Source organism: Marmota monax, unplaced genomic scaffold (genome assembly GCF_021218885.2).
Source record: "Marmota monax isolate L192 unplaced genomic scaffold, Marmota_monax_Labrador192_F-V1.1 WCK01_AAM20220418_F8-fsc00028, whole genome shotgun sequence".
Classification (NCBI taxonomy): Eukaryota; Metazoa; Chordata; class Mammalia; order Rodentia; family Sciuridae; genus Marmota; species Marmota monax.
The window spans coordinates 10,234,981-10,258,006 of NW_026694779.1; the positions used below are offsets into that span (position 1 = coordinate 10,234,981).

Genomic DNA, 23,026 nt, shown 5'->3' on the forward strand with positions numbered 1-23,026 from the left:
CCATTAAAGGGAATCTGTCCTCCGCTACTGTCTAAATTCTCCCATGGATGTTGACCAGCAAGGATCTTTGTCATGCACCCATATCAGCAAAGCCATGTGATTCTAAAGGCCACCTCAGTCATGCAACCAATGGAAAGTGTCTCCGGAAGGTGGGTTAGCTGGGTCACCAACACGGGTGCAGTGCAGAGGACAGAACTGCACCTAGACTTCAGAATGGAAATCTCTCTTCCGATTATTAGTTATGTCACCTCGAGGAAGGCATTCGGCCTCTGGGAACTAAAATCTCCACAACTATAAAGTGAACTATAGTAATTCCCACCTTGAAAGGTTGTTGTAAAGATTAGAAATAATGTACGCAAACGTGGCGGGCATATAATTAATACTCAACAAAAGTGAGTTATTATTCATCATTAACTCTGCTGTGGTTTAGGAAACCCCAACATCAGCTGGGTTATTGCTTTGGTATCAAATGCTAAAGATGCCCCTAAGCCGAGAGCACATTTCTCTGAGCTGGGTGCACACCTGTAACCCCAGAGACTTGGGAGGCTGAGGCAGGACGATCACAAGTTCAAGGCCAGCCTCAGCAATTTAGCAAGCCCTTGTCTCAAAGTCAGGAAAGTATAAATAAATAAAAGGATTGGTGAGGTAGCTCTATGGTAAAAGGTTCCTAAGTTCAATTCCTAGTACCAATGTCGTGGGTAGAGGGTGGGCAGGGAAGAACACATTTCCTGGCTCCTACCTGCCATGCAAATTCAGAGACCAGTCTGGCTGCATCAGTGAAGCCCTTAGCTACAGTACCCCACACCTCCTAACATAACCTAGCAACCTGGAACCCAGAACCCTCCATGAGTCCTTCTAGTTGGGCAGAAGAGAAACCACCTTGCGCAGATACTTAACAGGATCCGTGACAAAGCTTTATAAAACCTGCTGCTGTTGATGTATTATGCAAAGAATTCTATTAGTCACTAAGGAGCAACCGTATCAATGCACAGGAAGACATCATCTGGACGACCTTAGCTTATATACGGTAAGAACGTCATTCAGGATAATGTAGAAATAACCATAAAAGTTAACAATGCAAAAAATATAAAATAAAATCACTGCTTTTTGACTGAGAGATCCCTATTCCTCTTTCAGGAATTCACGCTAGCACACATCCTTCCTTGCCTTTGTCTAAAGAGGATCCTCCTGTATTAGTCTCCATATCAACCCTGCCTACTTCCTTCAGAAGAACTGTATAGTTTATGATTATTTAAGGTTCTTTTTTTTTAATTTAGCTTTGGGGGGAGAGTGGTTTTTCGTAACAAACTCCTTGACAGCAGGTTCCATGTTGAATTTTTTTCCACACACAGGACTCACCTCTGCCTCGGCACTTAGTAACTATAGGCTAAATGGAAGAATTAAGCGAATTCTAGAAGGAGATTCTACTCACATTTCTCTAAATTATCTCACGTGGACTAGAAGACACATGTCTGCAAAAATTTCATTTGTAGTAGCAAAGACCTGTAAAGAACATAAGGGATGATAAGGGGAGGGATATGGTATCATGACCTTGGTCCAAGGGAACAGACCCTCTGATCTGATATCGAAGATTTCTGGTAGATGAAGAATGGATATCCCACAATTTTTAATTAGCCTTTTTTTTTTAATCCCTGTGATCTAAAGACCTGACAAGAGCAACTTGGGGAGGAATAGTTTATGTTGGCTCACAACTTCAGAGGTTCAGTCCATGGTGGGCAGCTCCATGGCTTTGAACCCGATGTGAGGCAAAAAACAACATGGCGGAAGGGCATGGAGGGGGAAAGCAGCTCAGGACATGGCCACAGGAAGGAGAGAGAGAATTCTCCTCACCATGGAGAAAATACATCCCAAATCACATGCCCTCAGTAACCTATTTCCTCCACCCACACCTACCTGCCTATAGTCAGCACCAAATTGATCTATATCAGTGGATTAATCCATTTGATTAATTTATGGCTCTCATAACCCAATCATTTCATCTCTGAACATTCTTGTATTGTCTCACACGACTTTCTAAGAGATACCTTATCTCTAAGGCATGCCATTGCTCACACAACAGGTGTTCAAACTTTTTAAATTAAAAAATATGTTGCCATATATATGTACCCCTATGCATCATATCTCTAAAAAAAAATAATAACAGCATGACCTCTAGAAGAAAGAGCTAGCAGTAGATGACAGAATGGATTTTGACCAGGGACACTTTCACATTATTAAAATTCAAATTCGCAGACATATAACCTTTAAGGAAGAATCATTTGGAAACACAAAGAATTATAAAGCCAAACTGAAACAGAGCGTTCAGACGCTACCCAGGGACACTCACCAACGTGAGGAGTCAATCCCAATGAATCAAAGACCCAATCTCCTTCATCAGAAGCGGAATTTTCTTTTGCTATCAAGTTCCACGCGTAATCACCCAGACTCTTCATTTCCACAGTGTTGATGGGGAACTTTCATTCTTCAGACTGAGATGTGGAAAGTCTGCCAAGTGACAAGCTTTGACATTTGCTTAGATGCTTCCGTGAGAGGCTCCATATACAGCACCAGTTCTATGGCAACCTATTTTACAATTCTACAGGACCGGAGGGATCTCTCAGCACGTAGCTCTTTTATACTTGAAATGATATATTCCCCATACCCAGGGCTGTTGGGGGCTTCTAGTGTTTGTTTGAGGGCAGAAAGGATGAAAGGGAGGAGAGACGGAAGGAGACGTGGAAGGAATGAACCCAGTCATACTATTAAAATTCATGAAAGCATTGAGCCTAGACCTTCAAGGGAGGGAGATACAGAAACATCCCCTCAAAGTAGGAGGAGGCGCCCAACCATCCACATTGCCCTTGAAGACTCACGAGCTCTGGGCTTCAGTGTGGAGGAGCCAGCCTCAGGTGGTAATCCACACGCGTGAGTGTCACACTCACACTCTAAAATGATCTATTCCCTAAGTGACTATAAAATTATCTGTTCCCTAAATGATGCTGCTTATGGTTTCAATGATACAGAAATTAAACACATTTAAAAGCCAGTGGAGGAAGGAGATAGCATTTTCTCTCTAATAGACTCTGACACTGAAGCCAGCTAAACTCTCCCTAGACTCTCAGAGTCACCTCCCTCAGTGTGATCCAAGGTTTCCTTGATCAATGGGACCTAGGACAGGGTGTGAAGGGGACCCCTCCTTACTACCTGTCCCTCACAGGCTAGGATCTGCCTGTCTGTTTACTGATGGCTAACTTCTTCTCAAGTCTGGACGCTCCAAATTCACACCAACCAAGAAGCCATTCACGACTCTGCCATCTAACGCAGCATATGGATGGATAGATGGATGGGTGAGTGGATGGATGGATGAATGGATGGATGGATGGATGGATGGAAGGATGGATAGGTAGATGGATGGATGGATGGGAGGATGGATGGGAGGATGGATGGATGGATGGATGGAAGGATGGCTATGGAGAGACTGATTATGGAGAGACTGATTAAGGAACTGTCTCACATGACTGAGCAGGCTGGAGACCCAGGAAGTGTTAATATCCCAGCTAGTGCCCAAAAGGAAACTTCTGGTAGAATCCTTCCTCTTTGGATGAGGTCAGTCTTTGTATGAAGGCCTTCCGCTGACTGCATGGGACCCATTCATATATGAATATACTTCATTAAAAATCCAATATTTAGACGTCCATCTCATCTTCAAAATATCTCCACAGTATCCTCCAGACGCATCTGACCAAATATCTGGGTACCATGGCCTAGCCAAGTTGACATATAAAATTAACCATCATACTTGAACTTGAATACATATAACGTCATTTACATATTAATTAGTTTATCTTTTCTGGCAAAACGAAAGGAATGAAAACTTTTTTCTAAATGTTGTTAGATGCAAAGGCATGTTTTCCAATGCAGCATCAGGTTCGGAATGACTACTAAGCATGCATTCGGTCACGTATGTAAATCCCCTTCCCTGAGTTTCATTGACCGTCGACAAAATCATTCCTTCTCTTTTGTTTAAATTTGTGGTCAGAATAAAAACAACAAAAATAGCCATCAAACTCAATATTTTCTAGAAGCTTAGCAATATCTGGAAAACTATCGGTACCAAAAAAGGGTATTTAAAAAGTGACTTTTGAATATTCAAATACATTCATATCAATGAAAAATATAAGTATTTAATTTTGTATGTGCAGAAATTACTAGTTTACAGTGGCTTCAAAAATGTGCTCGCGTTCATATACCAGTTTTGGGCTGAAAAATACTGAGATTTTGAAATGGTTCTAAGCACTTGGAATTCCCTCTCAAACTCTTATCATTTGAGAAGATACACCCTTTTTTTAAAAAAAATAAAACGTTCTTCTGAAAGCAATGCACATCGAGAAGTGTTTTACCCACACACAGATCATTAAACCCTGAAGTCTCTGCAGAAGACGGGCTATCACAGTCACACTCAGGCACACCTGGGAACTGATGTCAGTACTGCCCTGTGCTCAGTGCATGATCTGAATCTATGTCTCTGATTTTCAGTCATCTTACCGAGGACACAGCTCCTAAGAGTGGGTCCACCCCCATTTCATATGCTAGAAACTCTGTCCTCAGAGTAGCAACGTTTACAGATTGATTGGGCTTTTAAGAAGTGGTTAGGGGGAGGTGACCAGGTCACTGGGGATGCTGCCCTTGGAAGGGGTCTTGGAGTTCTTGTGAACCCTAGTTAGTTCTTCTGAGAGTAAGCCTGGCCCCTGGCTTCCTGTCTCATCAGGAGATTTCTGCACAGGCTCCAACCACTGTGATGCTATGTGTCATGAGGCCCTAATGTGAACCCAGCAGATGTTAGCACCATGCTCTTGGATTAACAAAACTGTGGGCTAATCAAAGATTTTTTTCTTTATATAGTATGCTGCCTCAGTTATTGTGTTATAGCAATAGAAAATGAACTAACACAATTCCTGTCTCATATATAATTTTTTTTTCTCACAGAATGTCTCTAAAGAATAGAGGTGTTTTGTTTTTTTTTTCGTAAAGAGGAGATACACACACACAAAAAAAAAAAATCAGGGAAAATATCTGCCAAATACGTTGAAAATATAATGCATATATAAATGCAGTAAAATCATCTGATTAAAAAAAACAAGGTGCTATGAAACACATTTGGATTAAATTTCCCAAAGTGTATTACAAAGAATACCACAATCTATATCTATGATCTTGGACCCTGATGTTCTTGATAAAATCTCCCGGGGGGGAGGGGGGCTTTAAAATATTTCATTACCCAGAGGCCACCCTCACCCCCTCACCGAGACCAACTAAATTGGACGAATCTAAAGAGTAGGCAGGACTGGAAGCCACCACCTGGCTGCTTAGGAGACAGGTTTTGTATGGGGTAAAAGGTAGAGGAGGAGGATCAAAGAGCTAGATCATTCCCCACTCAAGTAAGTTTTAGAAATAAGTGTTTCAATGAAGACTGAAAAATTCTAATGCCAGATAAGATGTTTAGAAAACTAGAACTGACTAAGCTCATTTCTGTTAATTTTTTTAAAAGGAATCCTATTTATATCCAGACAAATTACTGTTTTACAAAAACATGCTCTAGTTCCCAAACCTAGAAGAACATCAGAGTCACATGAGGAGCATATTCAAAATTCAGTTTCCTGAAGCTCATCCCCAGGGACTCTGATTCCAAACCTCTAGAGTGGGGCTGTGAATCTTTATTTTCTTGTAAAGCTCCCAGGTTTTTCTGAGGACCATATTTTGTAGCAATTACCCTCAGAGAGTTGATATTGAGTCCTAAAAACGGGCCCTCGTCTCCCTGTTCCAGGGTGAAGACAGGGAATTTTCATATATGCATATGTATATTCAACATCAGGCCTTTTGCAAAACCTTTTTTTCTAACATGAGCTTAGGAATGAATGATCGTAAATGAAACCGTATTTGCAGATCATCCATTGCAGGGTCCCCTTTTAATGAACACCAAGCAAAAGTCAAGCCCAGAACCTTTGACACTCAGGCTCCTATAAGCACCTGTCAGAGAAAGATGGAAGTCTCTGTGCATAAATAGCAACTCCCCTCGTTTCCAGAGTTAACAGCCCCAAGTTGGCAGGCATGGCACAGAAAGCCAAGTGCTCACTCCTTACGGGGATCACACGGCCTCCAGGAATGGATTTGCAGAAGAGCCTTTAGGCATTGGCTAGACCCAGAGGGATACCTTCAGGTGTTTCTTGCAGGAAGCATCTGAAGGTCCTGGGTGGTATCAATTATTCAGAGAAGGAATCAGCTTTTAAAGAAGCAGCTTGGCAGCTGGTGGTGGTAAGAGATGGGAGCAGGCCTTTTAATTAAAGCCTCAGCCATATCTGGAAACCCGAGAAGGCAGGGCGACTGACAGATCCAATTTTTAGGCATTGCCCCCGGTACTGCAGAACATCGGAGGGTAAATACTGGAATCTGAGAAAGAGGCTCTCAAAGGGATACATTTTCCCTGTTTCTAAGGGGACCTCAAGCTAGCCAGTGATGGACCCTGGAAAGGTCACCTGCATGGCTGGGCGCTGGGCCGTTCCTAACAGAAACATAAAAGCATAAACAGGGTTTACCAGTTCACCAAGAGAACCAATCTTTTTTTTTTCCCTATAAGTGTTGGCTTGCAAGCAAGAATAGTCAACTCTTGGAGAGCCAGGCAAAAGGAGATTTTGTTTAAAAAAAGAAAAAAAAATATATATATATATATATATATGAGTAGCTCATTTGATAGAAGGAAGAACTAGAGGATCAAACATCTCCAACTCCCCAGGGGCAGATAACCTCTGGACAGGGCAGCCAGGAGGACCTTGCCACAGTGACAAGAGTAAATCCTAATCACTATCTCTTCACCGTTGGCCGAGCTCAAGATTCTGCAGAGGAGGAGAAGGTCCCAGTATTGCATGCGAGTTCACGGGCCTGTACCCTGGGGACTCTGGAGCAGGAAGAACTATCAAGCTGTTGAAGCCACCAGAGAGGATGTCCTGACCCATTTCTTCAAGGGAGGGTGGGTTTAGGGCTTTTCATCCAAGAAGATCACAAAGAGCCAAAGAGATTTCACTGTTAGGAAAAGACACTTATTCTTGTGAATGAGCAAAGAAAAAAAAAAAAAAAAAAAAAAAAAAAAAAAAAATATATATATATATATATATATATATATATATATATATATATATATATATGCATGGCTGCTAGTTGAAATGCTGTCAGAGAGCATTAGTTTCTCTTTAATAATATCTAAGGACAGCAAATGTGATTAGCCGAGGAGTCCACCTCAGTCACAGGAGAGAAATGGAAGGGAGCCAAAGGCCCTATTGGACAGCAGATGGGCACCGGATACCTTGCCATGAAATCTCAGACGCTCGCATATTTTAAATTGGAAAACACAGAAACAAAATAAAACAAAACAGAAACCCGAGCGCTTGGTACTGAACTGAAGGAGTCCATTTGGAAACCTCTGGCCATGAGACAGTTCTTCTCCTACTACCACCTAAAAGCACCTCATTTCTTGGAGATGCTTTTTTTTTTCGTTCTATACATAATAACCTTTCCTGTTTGCTTATTTTCTTGGTTCTCTAATTTAAGCCCCAAATTACTTGTTAATCCCTATGCATATTGGATTTCAACATGAAATACATTTAACAGGTATAAATATTTCATAGAAGAAATGCAAATGCACTTTTATACCCAATTTACTGTTATCCGACATAATGAGCGGGAGGCAGGAAAGGAAATAGGAACTGATCATAGGTCAGGCATCCATCTCAAAATGCGACAGGTTATGAGTGCCATCCCAAGCACCATACCCTGCCCATCATTCACATCTGCACACCGAACTCAGGGGGATCTGTCACATTTAGCAATGACACGTCGCTTCAGTCATTTAAAATCTTCTAATGGCTTTCTCCAGCATAAAAGAATACTGCCCAACAGGCACGGTGGCCCACACCTGTAATCCAAGTGGCTCCAGAGGCTGAGGCAGGAGGATCAAAAGTTCAAGGCCAGCCTCATCAACTTAGGGAGGCCTTAAGCAACTCGGTGAGACCCTGTCTCAAAATGAAAAATAAAAAGGGCTGGGAATGCAGGTCCATGGTAGAGCATCTTTGGATTAAATCCCTAGGACCACCCCCCCAAAAAAAATAGTCTACCAACTTCTTCATGTCCCCCAATTTGTCCCATATGCTACAGGTGACATTCTGCACAATTCCCTAATACAGTAGCCATACTTCTCCTGGAAAGCACATGTAACATGCCTTTTCATATGTACATACCAAAAGTCATTCATTCATTCATTCATTCATTCACTGGCACTGGTGATTGAACCCAGGGACACTTAACCACTGAGTCAGATCACCAGCACTTTTTTTTTTTTTTTTTGGTTTTTACTTTGAGACAGGGCCTCGCTCAGTTGCTGAGGCTGGCCTTGAACTTGCAATTCTCCTGCCTCAGACTCCTAAATTGCTGGCATTACAGGCATGTGCCACTGTGCCCAGCTGAAAAGTCTGTTCTTAGATCTGAGTATGTAGTAGCATGCTCAAGGCTGACCCATCACATTGAGAGGTAAAAAGCCAAATATGATATACTCAGGGTTCCTGACCTTCGTCAAAAGGAAAAATGGTGGAGAAACAGAATCACTAAGGACTTCAAGGAGAAAGTAACAGGGACAGGCTGCCATTCAGCGACAGAGCCAGTCTCAACATTTCCAAACCACTGTTCTAATCCATTCATCTGGACGACATACTATTTTTTGCTGTGTGGGGTGGATACCAGGGATTGAACTTAGGGGCACTTGACCACTGAGCCACCTCCCCAGCCCTATTTTGTATTTTATTTAGAGACAGGGTCTCACTGAGTAGCTTAGTGGCTCGCTATTGCTGAGGCTGGCTTTGAACTCATGATCCTCCTGACTCAGCCTCTGGAGCTACTGGGATTATACAGGGACGTGTCACCAGCCATCATGCTTGGCATGTTGACTATATTCTATTTGAATTTTGGTCTGATACACATACACATATATTAGATACATATAGGGTCTGATACGTGTGTATATATAGATATAGACAGATATAGATATAGATAGACAGATTTATATAGAGATATGTAGATGTAGCTACACACCACATACACTTTGACCATCTTTGGGCCAAGGTCTAACTTATCTGAGTCTGCAGTATTGTGTCCTTACTACACATTTAAGCAAGACGTACATTTACTTGGTATTTAGGCTTAGTAAAAAGGAAACTAGTTGGTTGAGTTAGTTAAGGATATGACACCCAGGAAGGCCCATCTCTCTTTATGTTGTAAACAAATGACCTTAAACACTGAAGGCGCTGCTACAGCAGATCTAGGGTGAGAACCCAAGTTCTCCTTACTCACCCTCTCCCAGGAGATGCCCATGGGTGGACCATAGCGACTGCAAGACCGCAGACACACACAGATGTCTTGCGTGAATCACCCTCTGTTCTAAGCACAGACTCCGTGCTTAGACCTTGGCCGAGCTAGAATGCAGATTCTGGGGAAGTGAGATGCGGGGTACCTAACATCAGGAATCAGCAGCCAATCCAATGGTCCCCACTGATGAGCAATTCACCGCATTATATGTTCAGATGGAACCCAAAGAACCTTCCACCTGCTTCAGCTACTTAACCCTGGTAATTTAGGCTACAGAGGGCAATGAAATAAAGTGTATTTTTTAGGATTTTCACAGATACTTTGGCCTTAGAATGATCACACAGAATTGGTAGCATGTGGGTTATCTTGGGAAGACTCAGAAAATACCAGGGCATGAATGATTAGAACCTGCAGTCAGGCCAATTCCTACAACAAAAGCCACCACTTAGAATCTAGGTGACATAAATAAATGGCTACAAGTCTGTCAAGGAATTAAGATTCTGCTGAGAGTGAGCCTGATGGATGGCCTTGGGGGCGGGGGAATGAAAACACAGTGGAACACCGTCGATAAATTTTCAAAGGTTTTCAAAATATAGAAAGCAACATAGGAAAAGCAACTAAGGAACAAACTAGGAGAGTAAATCATGAACCCTAAACAAAGCAATTGGTGATCTAAACATTCCTTTGTGCTGTAAAATAGATGGTGAATTTGCATACAAGGATGAAGTTAGAAAAACATTCAAAACATATTTACCCGCAATGTTTCACTCTAGAAAGGCCATAAAAATATAGGAAGTAAAACATTAACTTTTTTTTCCTCTTCAGATATGTAAAACTCCTTCCCTGCCTGCCTATTAATAATAAACCAATCACTATTGGTTTGCTAAGTTTTGCAATCCAAAGTACCCATAAAGTGACTGCTATTCCCCCCAGAATAAACAGAATTTCATTTCCCAGTATTGTAGTAAAAATCTATTTTTTAAGTTATAGATGGACCCAATACCTTCCTTTTATTTATTTATCATTAAGAGTAGGCGTATATCACAGTGCTGAGTATTTTTGAAAGAATGCAATTGCAATTCTTTCGATAATAACATTCACTCAGTTAATCTACAACACAGGTGTCATATGCAAAAGGATAAAATCCTAAGTGTACATTTGGCACTGAGAGATGGTCTATCCAGGTACAATGGTGCACACCTGTAATCCTAGTGGCTTGGGAGGCTGAGGCAGGAGGATGGTGAGTTCAAAGCCAGCCTCAGCAAAAGTGAGGCCCTAAGCAACTCAGTGAGACCCTGTCTCTAAATAAAATCCAAAATAGGGCTGGGGATGTGGCTCAGTGGTCGAGTGCCCCCTGGGTTCAATCACTGGTACCACGCCCCACCAAAAAGAAGAACCCAGGGCCTCATGCATGGTAGGCAAGCGCTCTACCACTGAGCGACAACCCCAATCCTAGGAAAATCTTTTTTTTTTAATTGTAAATCTTTTATAAAACATCAATTGCCTTTGACTGAAAGCAACTTGAAACATTTTTCTGTTTCTACTGTCACATGTCAACGTTTCTTTTGCAGGCTGCCAAGATGGACCACAGCAGAAGCTGAAGGAATACAGATTAGAGCCGAGTCCGTAATTCATCCCTCTCAATAAATAAGATTCTTGACCATAGCCAAAATCGTTTTTTCCCAGAATGAAATCACAAACAGAACTAATCCCATCCCGGTTCTGATCCAGTGGCTTGCTGTATAATAAGGTCGACCATAAAACACCTGGCTATGGAAATGTCCCCCTTTGTCTCCACAGCGAAGGAGACTCCAGGGTCCATCCGGTGGACAAAGACACAAGTGTAGGCGTATATTTTTGAAAGAATGCAATTGCAATTCTTTCCGTAATAACATTCACCCAGTTAATCTACGACACAGGTGTCATGCTAAGTACATAGTGCCAAAGGATAAAACCCTAAGTATACATTTGGCACTGAGAGATGGTCTATCCAGGTACAGTGGTGCACACCTCTAATCCTAGTAGCTGGGGAGGCTGAGGCAGGAGATTGCAAGTTCAAAGCCAGCCTCAGCAACTTAGCGAGGCCCTAAGCAACTTAGCCAGACCCTGTCTCAATATAAAAAAATAAAAATGGTTAGGGGTGAGGCTCAGAGGTTAGGTGCCCCTAGGTTCAATCCCTAGTACCAAAGGAAAACAAAACAAAAGAGAGATGGTCATCAAACTATGCACCTGGCACCAGGCTTTGTGTATGTACAATTAACTTATGTTCATCTCCACAATTCCTCAGGAATAGCTCCATTATATGTATGAGAAAAACGAAGCAGAGAAAGCTTCAGAAACTTGGACCAAAGTTATAAAAGCATCAGTAGCACGGCCAGGATTTGAATCATCAAGTCACTCTGAATCACCATGTTTGCCTACAGTTTTTCCTTACAGCACATAAAATACTGTTTTCCATCCACAGAGACCGGATGGCAACCTCCAACATGGGCTCCATTATACCTGAGAATGCAATCTACCAGGTTCCTTCTCATCTGTTTTTAGTACACGGATTTCAGGAGGCGCATGATGAGAAACGCACTCAAATTCATAAAAGTTCATTAATTCAGAGGAACAGAAAAAGATTCTACTCCAAGTAACGGTGATGACTCAAAAACGTCTTCAATTCAGTTACGGCGCATTATGAAAACTACAATACTCTTGTAAATTGCTGCTAATAAAGGAACTGAATGGAGTTAACGAAACTGAATTCACAATGACCTCCTGCTACACGGTGCATGCAGGTTCACAGCGCAACTGGGAAACTGTATTTACAACCATTGTGGGGTCAGGAAATCTGACCTTGGTTTTCAAATAAAAAAAAAAAAAGAACTGGTGAAATAAGTGGGGGAATTTTAAGTTGGATTCTAGTAATGGGAAGCAAGACTTCGAAATGTGCTGAAGAAAATAAATGAATGAGCTGGGTGCAATGGCGCTCCCCTGTCATCCCAGCAGCTCGGGAGGCTGAGGCAGGAGGATCTCGAGTTCAAAGCCAGCCTCAGCAAAAGTGAGGCCCTAAGCTACTCAGGGAGACCCTGTCTCTAAATAAAATACCAAATAGGGTTGGGGAGGTGGCTCAGTGGTCCAGTGTCCCCCTGAGTTCAATCCCTGGTACCAAGCCCCACCAAAAAAGAAGATAAATGAATAAAGTTGACTGCCCTGTAAGAATTCCAACATTGTACAAGTGACAGGAATCTTCAGGAACATGAGTCATCTGCAAAACACATCACAGATACATGTGACAGTATGATCAGAACAGGTTCCTTTCTTTTTCTGCTCTAGTGTGGTCATATCTTGACACTCAGTCACTCAGTCAAGAAGGAGAGAAAAGTGAAGCCGAGACTTGGTGGGAATGGATGAGAAGCATCCCAACTGCGATTTTCTCACCCAAATCGGGGGGTGGGGGTGGAAAGGTCCTCCCCAGCCTTACTCAGACTCTACCATGAACACAGTCTGAACAGCAAGTATACTTGAATTTCATCTTTTCCAAGGACAGCAAATAGAAAAAGCTACTTCACCCAAACCAGGTATTATCTATGACCATCTGACAGGTATCAGAGAGCAGATGAGCATCTCCAGCTTAGGTAACAATGTCTCAGCCACACAGTGGTATTCTGTTGCACAACCCCCTGTCACAGGACTGGAGCAACAGCCATCTTTTTTTGTTTGGTTGGTTTTTGTTTTTTTCTTGGGGGGCGGTTGGTACTGGGGATAGAATTTTGGGGCACTCAACCCCAGCCCTATTTTGCATTTTATTTATAGACAGGGTCTCACTGAGTTGCTTACTGCCTCCCTGAGTTGCTGAGGCTGGCTCTGAACTCACGATCTTCCTGCCTCAGCCTCCAGAGCCACTGGGATTACAGGCATGAGCCACGGAGCCTGGCCAACATTCATGGCTTTGACAAATGTTAAAAAAAAAAAAAAAAAAAAAATTCTATGATATAAACATTTCTTCATTCCATAAAATAGACGGAATACACACTCTCTGTTCTGTATAAGTTGCAAAGATACACAAAAGCACTAATTTACTTGGTATTTAGCATGTGCCAGGCACACTGTACTAAACTCTTAAGTGTATAACATTTAACAGTTGCAACACCTCTGTGAGCGACAGGCATGATGAACGTCACTGTTGAGATTTACAAAACTACCTCAGAAAAGGTGAGAATGTGTTTGAGATCCCATAGCTGGGTAAGAACAAGGATTCGAATTCAGGGCCAATTTCATTGAAAGGTCTAGGCTCTAGTGACTCAGTGTCACCCAGAAGTAAATTATATTTAGTCACTTGTCAAAGCAAGAAAGAAATAGATCCTTCAAAGATTTCCATTAAAAAAATGTTTATGTATTAAAGACAAACCACTATTTACAATCACTGACATCCGAGAATTCTTAGATAACCGTGTTCATACTTTACTTTTTACTAGGAGTTGGGTGTGTGATTTAAATTATCAATGTTTCTATAACGAACGTCATTGCCGAAATTAAATACAGTGAGCATAGGGCTTGGAATCCCCAATTAATTCACTAATCTGCACAAAGTCTAGAATCAATAGCCAGCTAACAGCTAATCAAATGAGTCGCCAAAGACACCAACATTCGTCTTTACATTTGGTGGGTGAAAAGCTATCCTAATACCGACGATAAAGCAAATTCACAGAACGCGAAAACAGTGGCAAGTGCCCAGAATCAAGCCTCCTAGAACAGAAGGGGCGGTTTAAGTCATATCGTATTTTTTGTTTGATTTCCCTCTCTTCCAAAAACGGACCCGTCTCATCAGACGCCCACGTGAAGCACCTGTCCTTGCTGGAAATTTCCATGAAATCTTTTTCCATGAAAAGGCACAGGCAACAGGAATACTCTGGATTTCTATTAATACAGCTGTCAGGGCACAATACCTCTCCGTACAAAAGCTCAGCCTCAAGGTAAACAGGCCAGTTTGGTGTGGTGAGAACAAAGGGTATGCATATGTTATTTTTAAACTCGAGATCATTAGGGAGTCAGCCATGGTCCTACCATCCTAACCCATATTTACCCCATGAATTGAAAGTTCCTCCCCCAAGCCCTCCACCCTTATGTAATTGATAGTGGCCAATAGGCACAGGAAAGGTTATGAGATGAAATGGATGTCGCCCCCGTAGGAGAAATCATTTATTTATCTTTCCAAAAAACATGAAAATTGTTAACTCTGGCTTAGGAAGCAAGGGGAAAAAAAAATCTAACCTTGTCTAGAAAAAAAGGAACCCATATATAGTCGATTCATGCAAAGTTAAGTTTCACACATTGAAGGACTATTGCCAACATTTCCTGGTCACTCTTGATGACCTGCTGGCTCCTCTGGTCACAGACTGGGATGATCAGCGCTCCATGAACCTGTATTCTGGATTTAGTGATGTTTCCAGCAGCCATGGTTAGGCAAGAGAGATGTAAAGGTGATTGACAACAATCAACAACAGAGCTGTTTGTTGCAGACTTCCTGGGATTTACCCAGTGTTCTCCTTATCCACCATCTTCACAAATCCCCGTGTCTATAGGCACATATCATTTCACAGAGGCGTCTCCAGACAAAAAATCACCTGATTGATGACATCTTCTCAGCGTCTGAACCATCCTACAGAATGCATCTGAGCCCATTCTACAGAGGATACAACTGAAACTTGGAAAAGCAAGTTAGCTCACCCACAATCACCCAGCTGGTAGGGAAACGGGTCTACACTGGTCAGAACTCTGTCTGACTCCGGTTTTCAAGCTCTTACCCACTTGTGGCAAGAAACCCACTCGTTATGTCACTCACGGGAGTCGTGCACAACAGAAGCAAGGTCACTGTGGGAGGTAGGGGAGACACTTGTCCCAGATGGCTGAGGATTTTCCTGGGTTGTAAAAGTCAATGTCCAGCATCTTGGGAACCCCTGGGTCCTGTCTGGGAAGATTGGTACAGCTGAGCCGTAACCCTGGGAGGGACAGGGGATGGGGAAATGAGTTTGGAAAGTGTCATCTAAGAACCAGAGTCCCCCTTGGAAGAGGGGAAAAAAAGCCTGAATGTGTCCTTTTACATTTCTCCTCCATAACTTTAGGAAGAGAACAAAACTTTGAGAAGACAAGACCCTCAGCGTTAGGATGGACTGACACACCTACCTGCCCGGGTAGCGGGTGGCCAAAGGGTCTTGACTGAGAATCTAACTCATGACAGGCCAGTGAATTGCTGCCCAGCCTAGAACCTAAGGATGCATCATGTGAGTTGAAAGGGAAAACACAAACACAAAAAGACCCTCCTCCCATTTCTATCCAGAATTCTTTCCTCTTTTTTGCTTCTTCACCTAATGAGTCAGGACGGACTTGAAGCGATAAAAATCCAGCCCAAAGGGCAGTTCATGAATTCGGAGCCGTCAAACCCCCAGGTCAGCCGGCTGGAGATGGAATCTCACCCAGATCATCTGCCCTAAGAATGGGACCATACTAAAGGTCAAAGATCAAAGGAAGACAGGGAATGCATATTTATCAGGCCAAGTGCTAGGATCCATGCCCTCCCCTCTCCATACCTCCAGAGGGAAATGGAGACACATCTGGAAATCTCTCCTGAACTCAAAGGGAACCTGTTGGGTATTTTTCCCAAACACATTTCCCTTTCTTCCAGGGTATGCAGCTGGACTCTGCTTCTCAACTGCCCCTCAGGGCAAAGAAAGTCCAGGTGACAGTTCAGCCCAAGGACAATATGGGTGGGAGCTCAGGTAGCCCCTTCCCAGGCTGGGTGTATAACCACCCAAGAGAGGCTTCTCTGCACACCCTGTACCTTCTCGTTCTCACACCCTGTACCTTGGCTGAAAGATGATGACTCCAGGGACTTCGAGGAGACCAAGCCACAGGCTTTCGAAGGACTCCATTCCTTGAGTGACCCCTTGGAGAGTCACCAGGTCAGGAACGATGGCTTCAGCCTGGACCACCACACAGGAGTAAGCAGTGGAAAATTATTTCAACTCACTGAGTATTTAGAATCCCTCTGTTATAGCAGCTGGCTATAACAGACAGTTCACCTGCCTCAAGACAAAATGGAATCTGGCTTCTTAGGAGTCTGGAAATATGATAGAAGTTATGTTAAAACCCTCTTCTCTCTCCAAGCCCACGAAATCACAAGTAGGGGCTTGAAGAGGACACAGGCACGGGCTGGCTGTAGTGGGTGGTAGGGCACTTGGCTAGCATGCACAAGGCCCTGAATTGCATTCCTAGCAACACACACACACACACACGGCATGGAAGTGAGGAATAAAGGAAGAGAGTTTAAGAAAAAATAAATAAATAAAGGAGATTTCTTTCGAAATCAAGAGCAAATGAACAGGGGGCCCTAGGGGAAAGAGGTGCTTCCTAAGCATACAGAATATACGGCAACCCACGCTGGGAGTTTATCTGAATTAACCGTGAGGATGCCCCAACCGTCTTGACAAAAGGTCCATTCTCACCAGTGGCTGCTGCACATTTTCTCTGCCGTCACTGGAAACCCAAACGGTAGGTAAATCATTATGTTTACCAAAGAGGAAAAAATAACAGGCGGTGGGAGAGGAAGATCTTCTAATGCAAGCCAGACCACAGGACGAGAACCAGAGACACCATTTTCTTTTAGAAGATCCTCCGAGGGTGAAGGAGATAGGTCCCTTCAATCATGCAGGAAATACTTTAAGAAAAGAAGAAGAAAGAAAAAAAAGTTTGGCAAAGCTGAGAGGACAAGAGAGGGGAGGTTTTCCTTTGGGGGAGGTTGGAGATATATGAAAAGTAATGCCTTTGATCAGAAGCGAAGTTAGGAGAGGCTGTTTTAGCTGCGGTCTTATCAGAAAGGATATTTACTTATGCTGAGAACGGAAGAGGAAAATTTATCTTCACATATGGTGGCACGAAAGTGTCAGCACAGGGCTGTTGGTAACAGAAGCTTAAGAGAAGGGTGACCGTGCTGGACACAGACGCTGACAGTGTGTGTATCAGAAACCAAATTAGCACAGGGCTTTGGGGGTGGGGGTGGTCCTAATTCAAATATCTGCTCCTGATTCTAGACCATATTCAACATCCTCTTATATCATATCGAACTGCACTCTATATGTTTTAGATGAGACGTGAACTTTTTCTTCTTTAGGATTTTTAAAAAAATTATTTTGGCAATGTTTTTATATAGGCAAGAGGAAAACATACTTCCATAGTTTAAGTAAGTACTGCCATATATATATATATATATATATATATACATATATATATATATAAATGCGATTTTTTTCTACCAGTAGTTAGGGGAAGAATGGGAAGGAACATATATTGAGCATAGAGGCAATGTCACACATGGGAACACAATGTCAGAGAATGCTGGAAAAAAAAAATACTGGCTACATACATAAATATTCAGCTGGACTATATTTCCCAGCCTTCCTTCTGATACACCCCCATAGAACTGAGTTCCAGCCAACAACAGCACACAAGCCAAAGTGAATGCACCACTTGCAGGTGGGAGCAATTAACATCCTCCAAGTCTTTCGCCCTCCAATGAGTTGATGCAGGCTAGCAGGTGGTCACCCTGGAGAGGACAAAGGTGCATCATGGATCAAACTGAATCTTCCATGAATGCTTCTACCATCACCCGCGTGGGGGAATTTACATGAGTGAGAAATAAATGAATTCCACATAGGAGGCAGTATACTTTGGGGGCTTATTTGTTGTTATGGCTAATAAGGTAGCCAGTCTAACACAACCAAGTTCTTTACCTATCCTCTCCTACCCAACCCCTATGGCCACACCTTGAGATAGATCTTGTCTCAATTTTACAGCTAAGGATATTAGGGCTATGGAATTAACTTGCGGGATACTGTGAAGGCCATCAGCATGAGGCCAAATCTGGATCCAGGTGTCTATGATCCTGCCCTCCTCTGCCCAAGGGTGCACAGCACCAAACGTGCCCTTTTGTCCCTCCTTTGTGACCTTCTTGCCACTGGTGCTTCAGTCTTTAGAACTCCATATCCTTCAGCTGTGTGTCCACTTTGTGACAGCCATGATGACCCCTCCCGAGTGCATTCATCTCTTATACCTAATTCCAGCCACCCGTAGTCAGGACAGGAACATTCTCAAGCCACCTGTTCCAGGAGACAGATTGCTAGCAATTTTGCAACTGGCTACAGGATCAGAGATAATAAATGGCAGAACCAAGATAAGGAAAGAAAGGTCAAAAAAAAAAAAAAAAAAAAACCCGGAGCTACCTGTGGTCTCCAAAGCAGAGCCCCCCGCCCCCCTCAAGGGGCAGGACAAAACCATCCATGGGAATACATAAAAACATTAGAACTTTCTTATTTTTGCTTTACTTGTCTTTTACTTTCCCGCTCACTGTGTGTGTTTTATAAGTCGTGTACCAGATATCAGTAGATGCCTTTAGTTTATTCATTTTATTGACGTGTGATCGAATTTTCTTCTGATAGTAAATAAGAAAAGAGAGTGAAAACCCAATAAGTCATGGGAATAAATCCTGCCCTGTTCATTAGACTCAAGATACTGCTTTACAGAAAACAACAACAAAAAATTTTAAAAACTAAAAACTCCTCCACTTCAGTGTGGAGACATCCCATGAAACAGATCCATTCAGTGGAAATCCTATAATAGCAAGAGTTCACAGAAGGTTGAAGAAGAGAGATTAGAACTAATGTATGTTAGGTCCCACTTCTTTCCCGATAACAAAGAGGCATCCGACACATTAAAACCATTAGCAGATAAACTTGGAAAAGTCGAAATTACAAAGGGGAGTTTTGAACGGCGAAGTTTATTTAGGTTCCTTTTATTTTGTAAGACCTAAATTGAACTAATGGATATCCTGAGAACCTTTCAGAAGAATCTGCACCAAAAGATTGAGTGCTTAGAAGGAAAAAAAAAAAAAATCAGAAGACCTACTTCTGAACAGAAAGAGAAGTTAAAAAAAAAAAGGAGATGATTGAAAAACAAAATCCAACAGTATTTAAGTTCTGTTCTCTTATCACTCAATCACCTGTCAATATGAAGTGAGCAAGGGAAGAGGGGCTAAGCTCACTCCCAATTGCACTGAAGGTCTTCCAAGGTGTGTAAAATATACACACCAGGCACCAACTGAAAGGGGTTTCACAGACTGCAAATTAAAAAAAAAAAACAAAAAAAAATTACCTCAGTTAAAATGTCCACATGGCTCTCACCTAAAGCTTTAAGCAACTGGTAAAGTCTCTTAGCATTTTAACCCCCAATTCAAAAGGTCAATTTTTATTTATTATTTATTTTCCATGCTTGCTAGCCAACTGGCAGGATCCACACTGAAAAAAAAAAAATAATGAGATTTATCATCATGATCTTTCCTCAACCAGACAGGGCAGGTGAAGTCAGTTTAAACAAACAACGTACAAAATCAATAGCCTTTTTGACGAGGTAGCCAAAAAAGTAATATTCTCACAGAACTTGTTTTTTTTTTTGATCCCTGCCAATCTTATCTAACTCCCACAACCCCATAGTGGAGATTTCCACAGTCTTGAATGAAATCAAAAGGAAGACAGCAAGAATAAATGTATGGGGTGAAATGTGAATCTCCTCAAGAATGGCACCAAAACCACCTCTAGCTGCCTGCTCCATGACACACTTCTTTTTTTCGCCCACCTGGGCACAGACATAAAGAGTTGCTAATCAGTTCTACTTGAAATGCTGCTAGCTGGACCTATTTAAAGGGGAAATCCAGTCTTTAAGCTCCTACCTTATACTCCCTGAAGAACAGAAACCATAAATCTCAACCTGCAAAAATAAAAGCACATTCCAAATTATCCTAAGTAGTGTCCAAACAAATGAGTTATGTGGCTGTTATTCCTTGAGATTCCCAGCTCCCAACACAGCAAACTGCAGGAGCTTCCCATGCAATTAAATGACATTTTTTTTTTTTTTTCTGAAAAACATGTCCCCGCCCCTATGTTGATTCCAGTAGGAAAACTAGAAAAAGTTGCAGGAGCTTTGCTCACAGGGACTCCTCCTTACAAATCAACCTCCCATGTACCCAAGATCCCAGCCAACCTCTTGCACGCAGAACACACATCCAAGGTGATGGGTCACATTCGGTCGCCCTACACAACCTCAAGCCTTTTGCTTCAATTCTGGAGACAGCAGTGCCAGCAATCTAACACCTTATCTTCCCGTTGCGCGAAGCCGCCTCCTCGCAGATCTCCTCGGTGCTGCAAAATGTGTTCATGCATCAGACTCCCTGACTGGTTCCGAGAGATCCAGGAGCCCACAGCCTCCTACCCCCACCTCCACGCCTTTCATTAATAGTAAAATGTACACACACCAGGCACAAACCAAGGTTTTCAGTCGCCCCCACCACCCCCTGTTGGAGAAGGAGAGCTAGCGGGTTAGTGTCTGCGGGGCGCCTGGCGCACATCTCGCGGCTGTCTGGGTACTGGAAGAGGAGAGCAGGCGGTTGGTTGTCTTTGCCTCTTAAAAGAAACTGAAAATCACCCCCCACCCCAGAAGTTGTTGGAAATAGATGTCACCCCAACAAGCTCCTTCCGCACAGACTGGGGAGAAAAACCAAGCAGCCTCCACGAGAGAGCACGGACCTGGTAGATGCGGCTGGCCGCGCAATCCCCGCGCTGAGCACCCAGCCTGGCACGGCCGCTGGCGCTCCCCAAATGAGTGTCTGCTTCTACCTCAGCCACGGAAATCAGATTCCCTTAGGTCCAAACCCCTGGAACCTCAGCACCTCAGCTCAAGTTCGCTATCCTTTCTAGTGGGCTGTCTTCGGAGCAAACCCCGGGAACCCACACCAGAAGGAAGCCCCGGTCTAGAACCCGGGGGCGCACCGGGGCCAGGGCGTGTGGAGAGGGCATCGGCCTGAGCCAGTTGGAAGTGCTCTCGTTTTACAGGTTCCCGGAACATTCCAGGCTCTAGGCTCCTTATTTTGTGGTTGCCTTGCAGCATAACAAACTTATTTTCAGACTAAAAAGGAGAGAAGAAGGGTCGCCGTGGGGTGACTGAGGCGTCGTCGGGGCCCTGCCTCTACCCAGGGTCAGGGAGCTCAGCGCCTTGCCGGCCGGACCCTGCTGCGCTGGTCGGCTGAGGGCGGTGGAGCTCCACAGCCCCTGTCCAGCCCTGCAGGACTCGGAACCCTGAGTAGCCCTGTCTCCCTCCCGCAGCTGGAGAGGACGCAGCCCTTTACTCAAAAACCGGGGAGCCTGGATGCCTGGTTCGCTGGAGCCCGGCTGGCTGCTCGCTGGCCACTTACCTCAGCACCTGAGCTCCGCGCCGAGAGCGGAGGACAGCCTCTCCAGAGCGCGGTGCAGGCACAGTCCGAGGGTCCCGGTGTAGTGGCGAAAGCTCCCTACTTGCGACCAATCCCGGTGTTGAACCCCGTGCTGTCTGGTGTCGCGCTCCTCTCCCTCCCTGCGCTCCCGGCGGCTCCAAAAACCTGGCGCACCAGAGTTCTGCAAACCGGCTGCCTGCGCGCTCTGAGGGAAAGGCGCGCGGGGAGGGGGCGAGGGCCGGGGAGGGCGGGAGCCGCGCGTGGCAGAGCTGGGCATGCTCAGTGCGCGGCTCCGGGAGGCGCGCGCAGGGCGCAGCACCTGCCCGGCCCTGCAGTGGGGAGGCGGACCCCGGGTCCCCACGCACGAAACTGGCAGAGGGAGCTTTACCTGATCCTCAGGCCCGTGGAGACTATTAGCCTGGTTCCTATAGAGGTATCATAAAGGGTGTATCAACCAGGGATACACCGGCGGGATGTCCTTCCTATGAGTATTGGGGCGCAGGAGGCGCGACCTGAGGAGGTACCAAAAACCTCGGGCTTTCCGGAGACGCGGATTTCGGGGGATCATTAAGGGGAAACAAATACTTGTGCTTCTGGGCTGAGAATTGCTGAGTACAGGTTGGGTGTGGGCGGATGGCACTGAAGCCGAGAAAGAGGGGGGCTTTTGAAAGATTTTTTTTTTTTTTAATCTGCCTGTCCTTAGGCAGAGGACATTGGCCAGACAGCCTTACCGACCTGCACCTGTCACCCTATTGCAGTGTGCTTTCAGGCTGCAATGTGTGTAGGGAAGAGGAGACGTCGCAAGGAGACAGAAGCCCAAGGATCAATTTGTGGTGTGTGGGCACATTAAAAGGCTTGTTATTCAAAAGCATGTGCAGGGAATACTGACGTTACCATGGTCCTTCTCCAGCCTGCATCTACCGTTTCTGGGGAGAAAGCGCTCCCTTCACTCCAATTCCAAACCTCAGGGTAACAGTAGAGGTTGGCAGCGATGATCCGGCCCCTCACCAGCCCTGTGCAAAGCGAGTCTGACAGGCAGAGGAAAGCCAGCTCAGTCTAACTCATCTTTTCCAGCAACCTCAAGAGAGCCTGCGTTTGTCTCCCAGAGAAAAAGCCCCCAGGGGCTTTGCCGAACCCCCAGTTTCCCTGCTCAGCTCTCAGTAGTTCCGGACTACATAAACAAGTTCTGACCATTTACACAATCATGTAAACCTACCCTGACATCTCCATTATGTGGAAAAGATGTTAACTGGAAAACTATTTTTAAACTACCACAGTAAGCAAACAAATACTCAGCTCCCCCCAAACACATACAGC

At 44.0% G+C, this 23,026-nt stretch overlaps 1 protein-coding gene across 3 annotated transcripts in view; it reads right to left on the minus strand.

Moving 5' to 3' along the window:
* Cntn4 (contactin 4) overlaps window positions 1–21,913 on the minus strand; it is an 860,889-nt gene extending 838,976 nt beyond the window's left edge. Inside the window, exons 1-2 of one of the 3 annotated variants that reach the window (XM_058573006.1) lie at window positions 21,692–21,912; window positions 20,485–20,642 (exon numbers count right to left, since the gene is read on the minus strand). The gene's annotated coding sequence lies outside the window, so the exon portion shown is untranslated. Of the gene's footprint in view, window positions 1–20,484; window positions 20,643–21,691 lie in introns of all 3 variants that reach the window. The other 2 variants (XM_058573008.1, XM_058573005.1) reach the window with 2 other exon arrangements.
* Window positions 21,914–23,026: the final 1,113 nt, after the last annotated feature.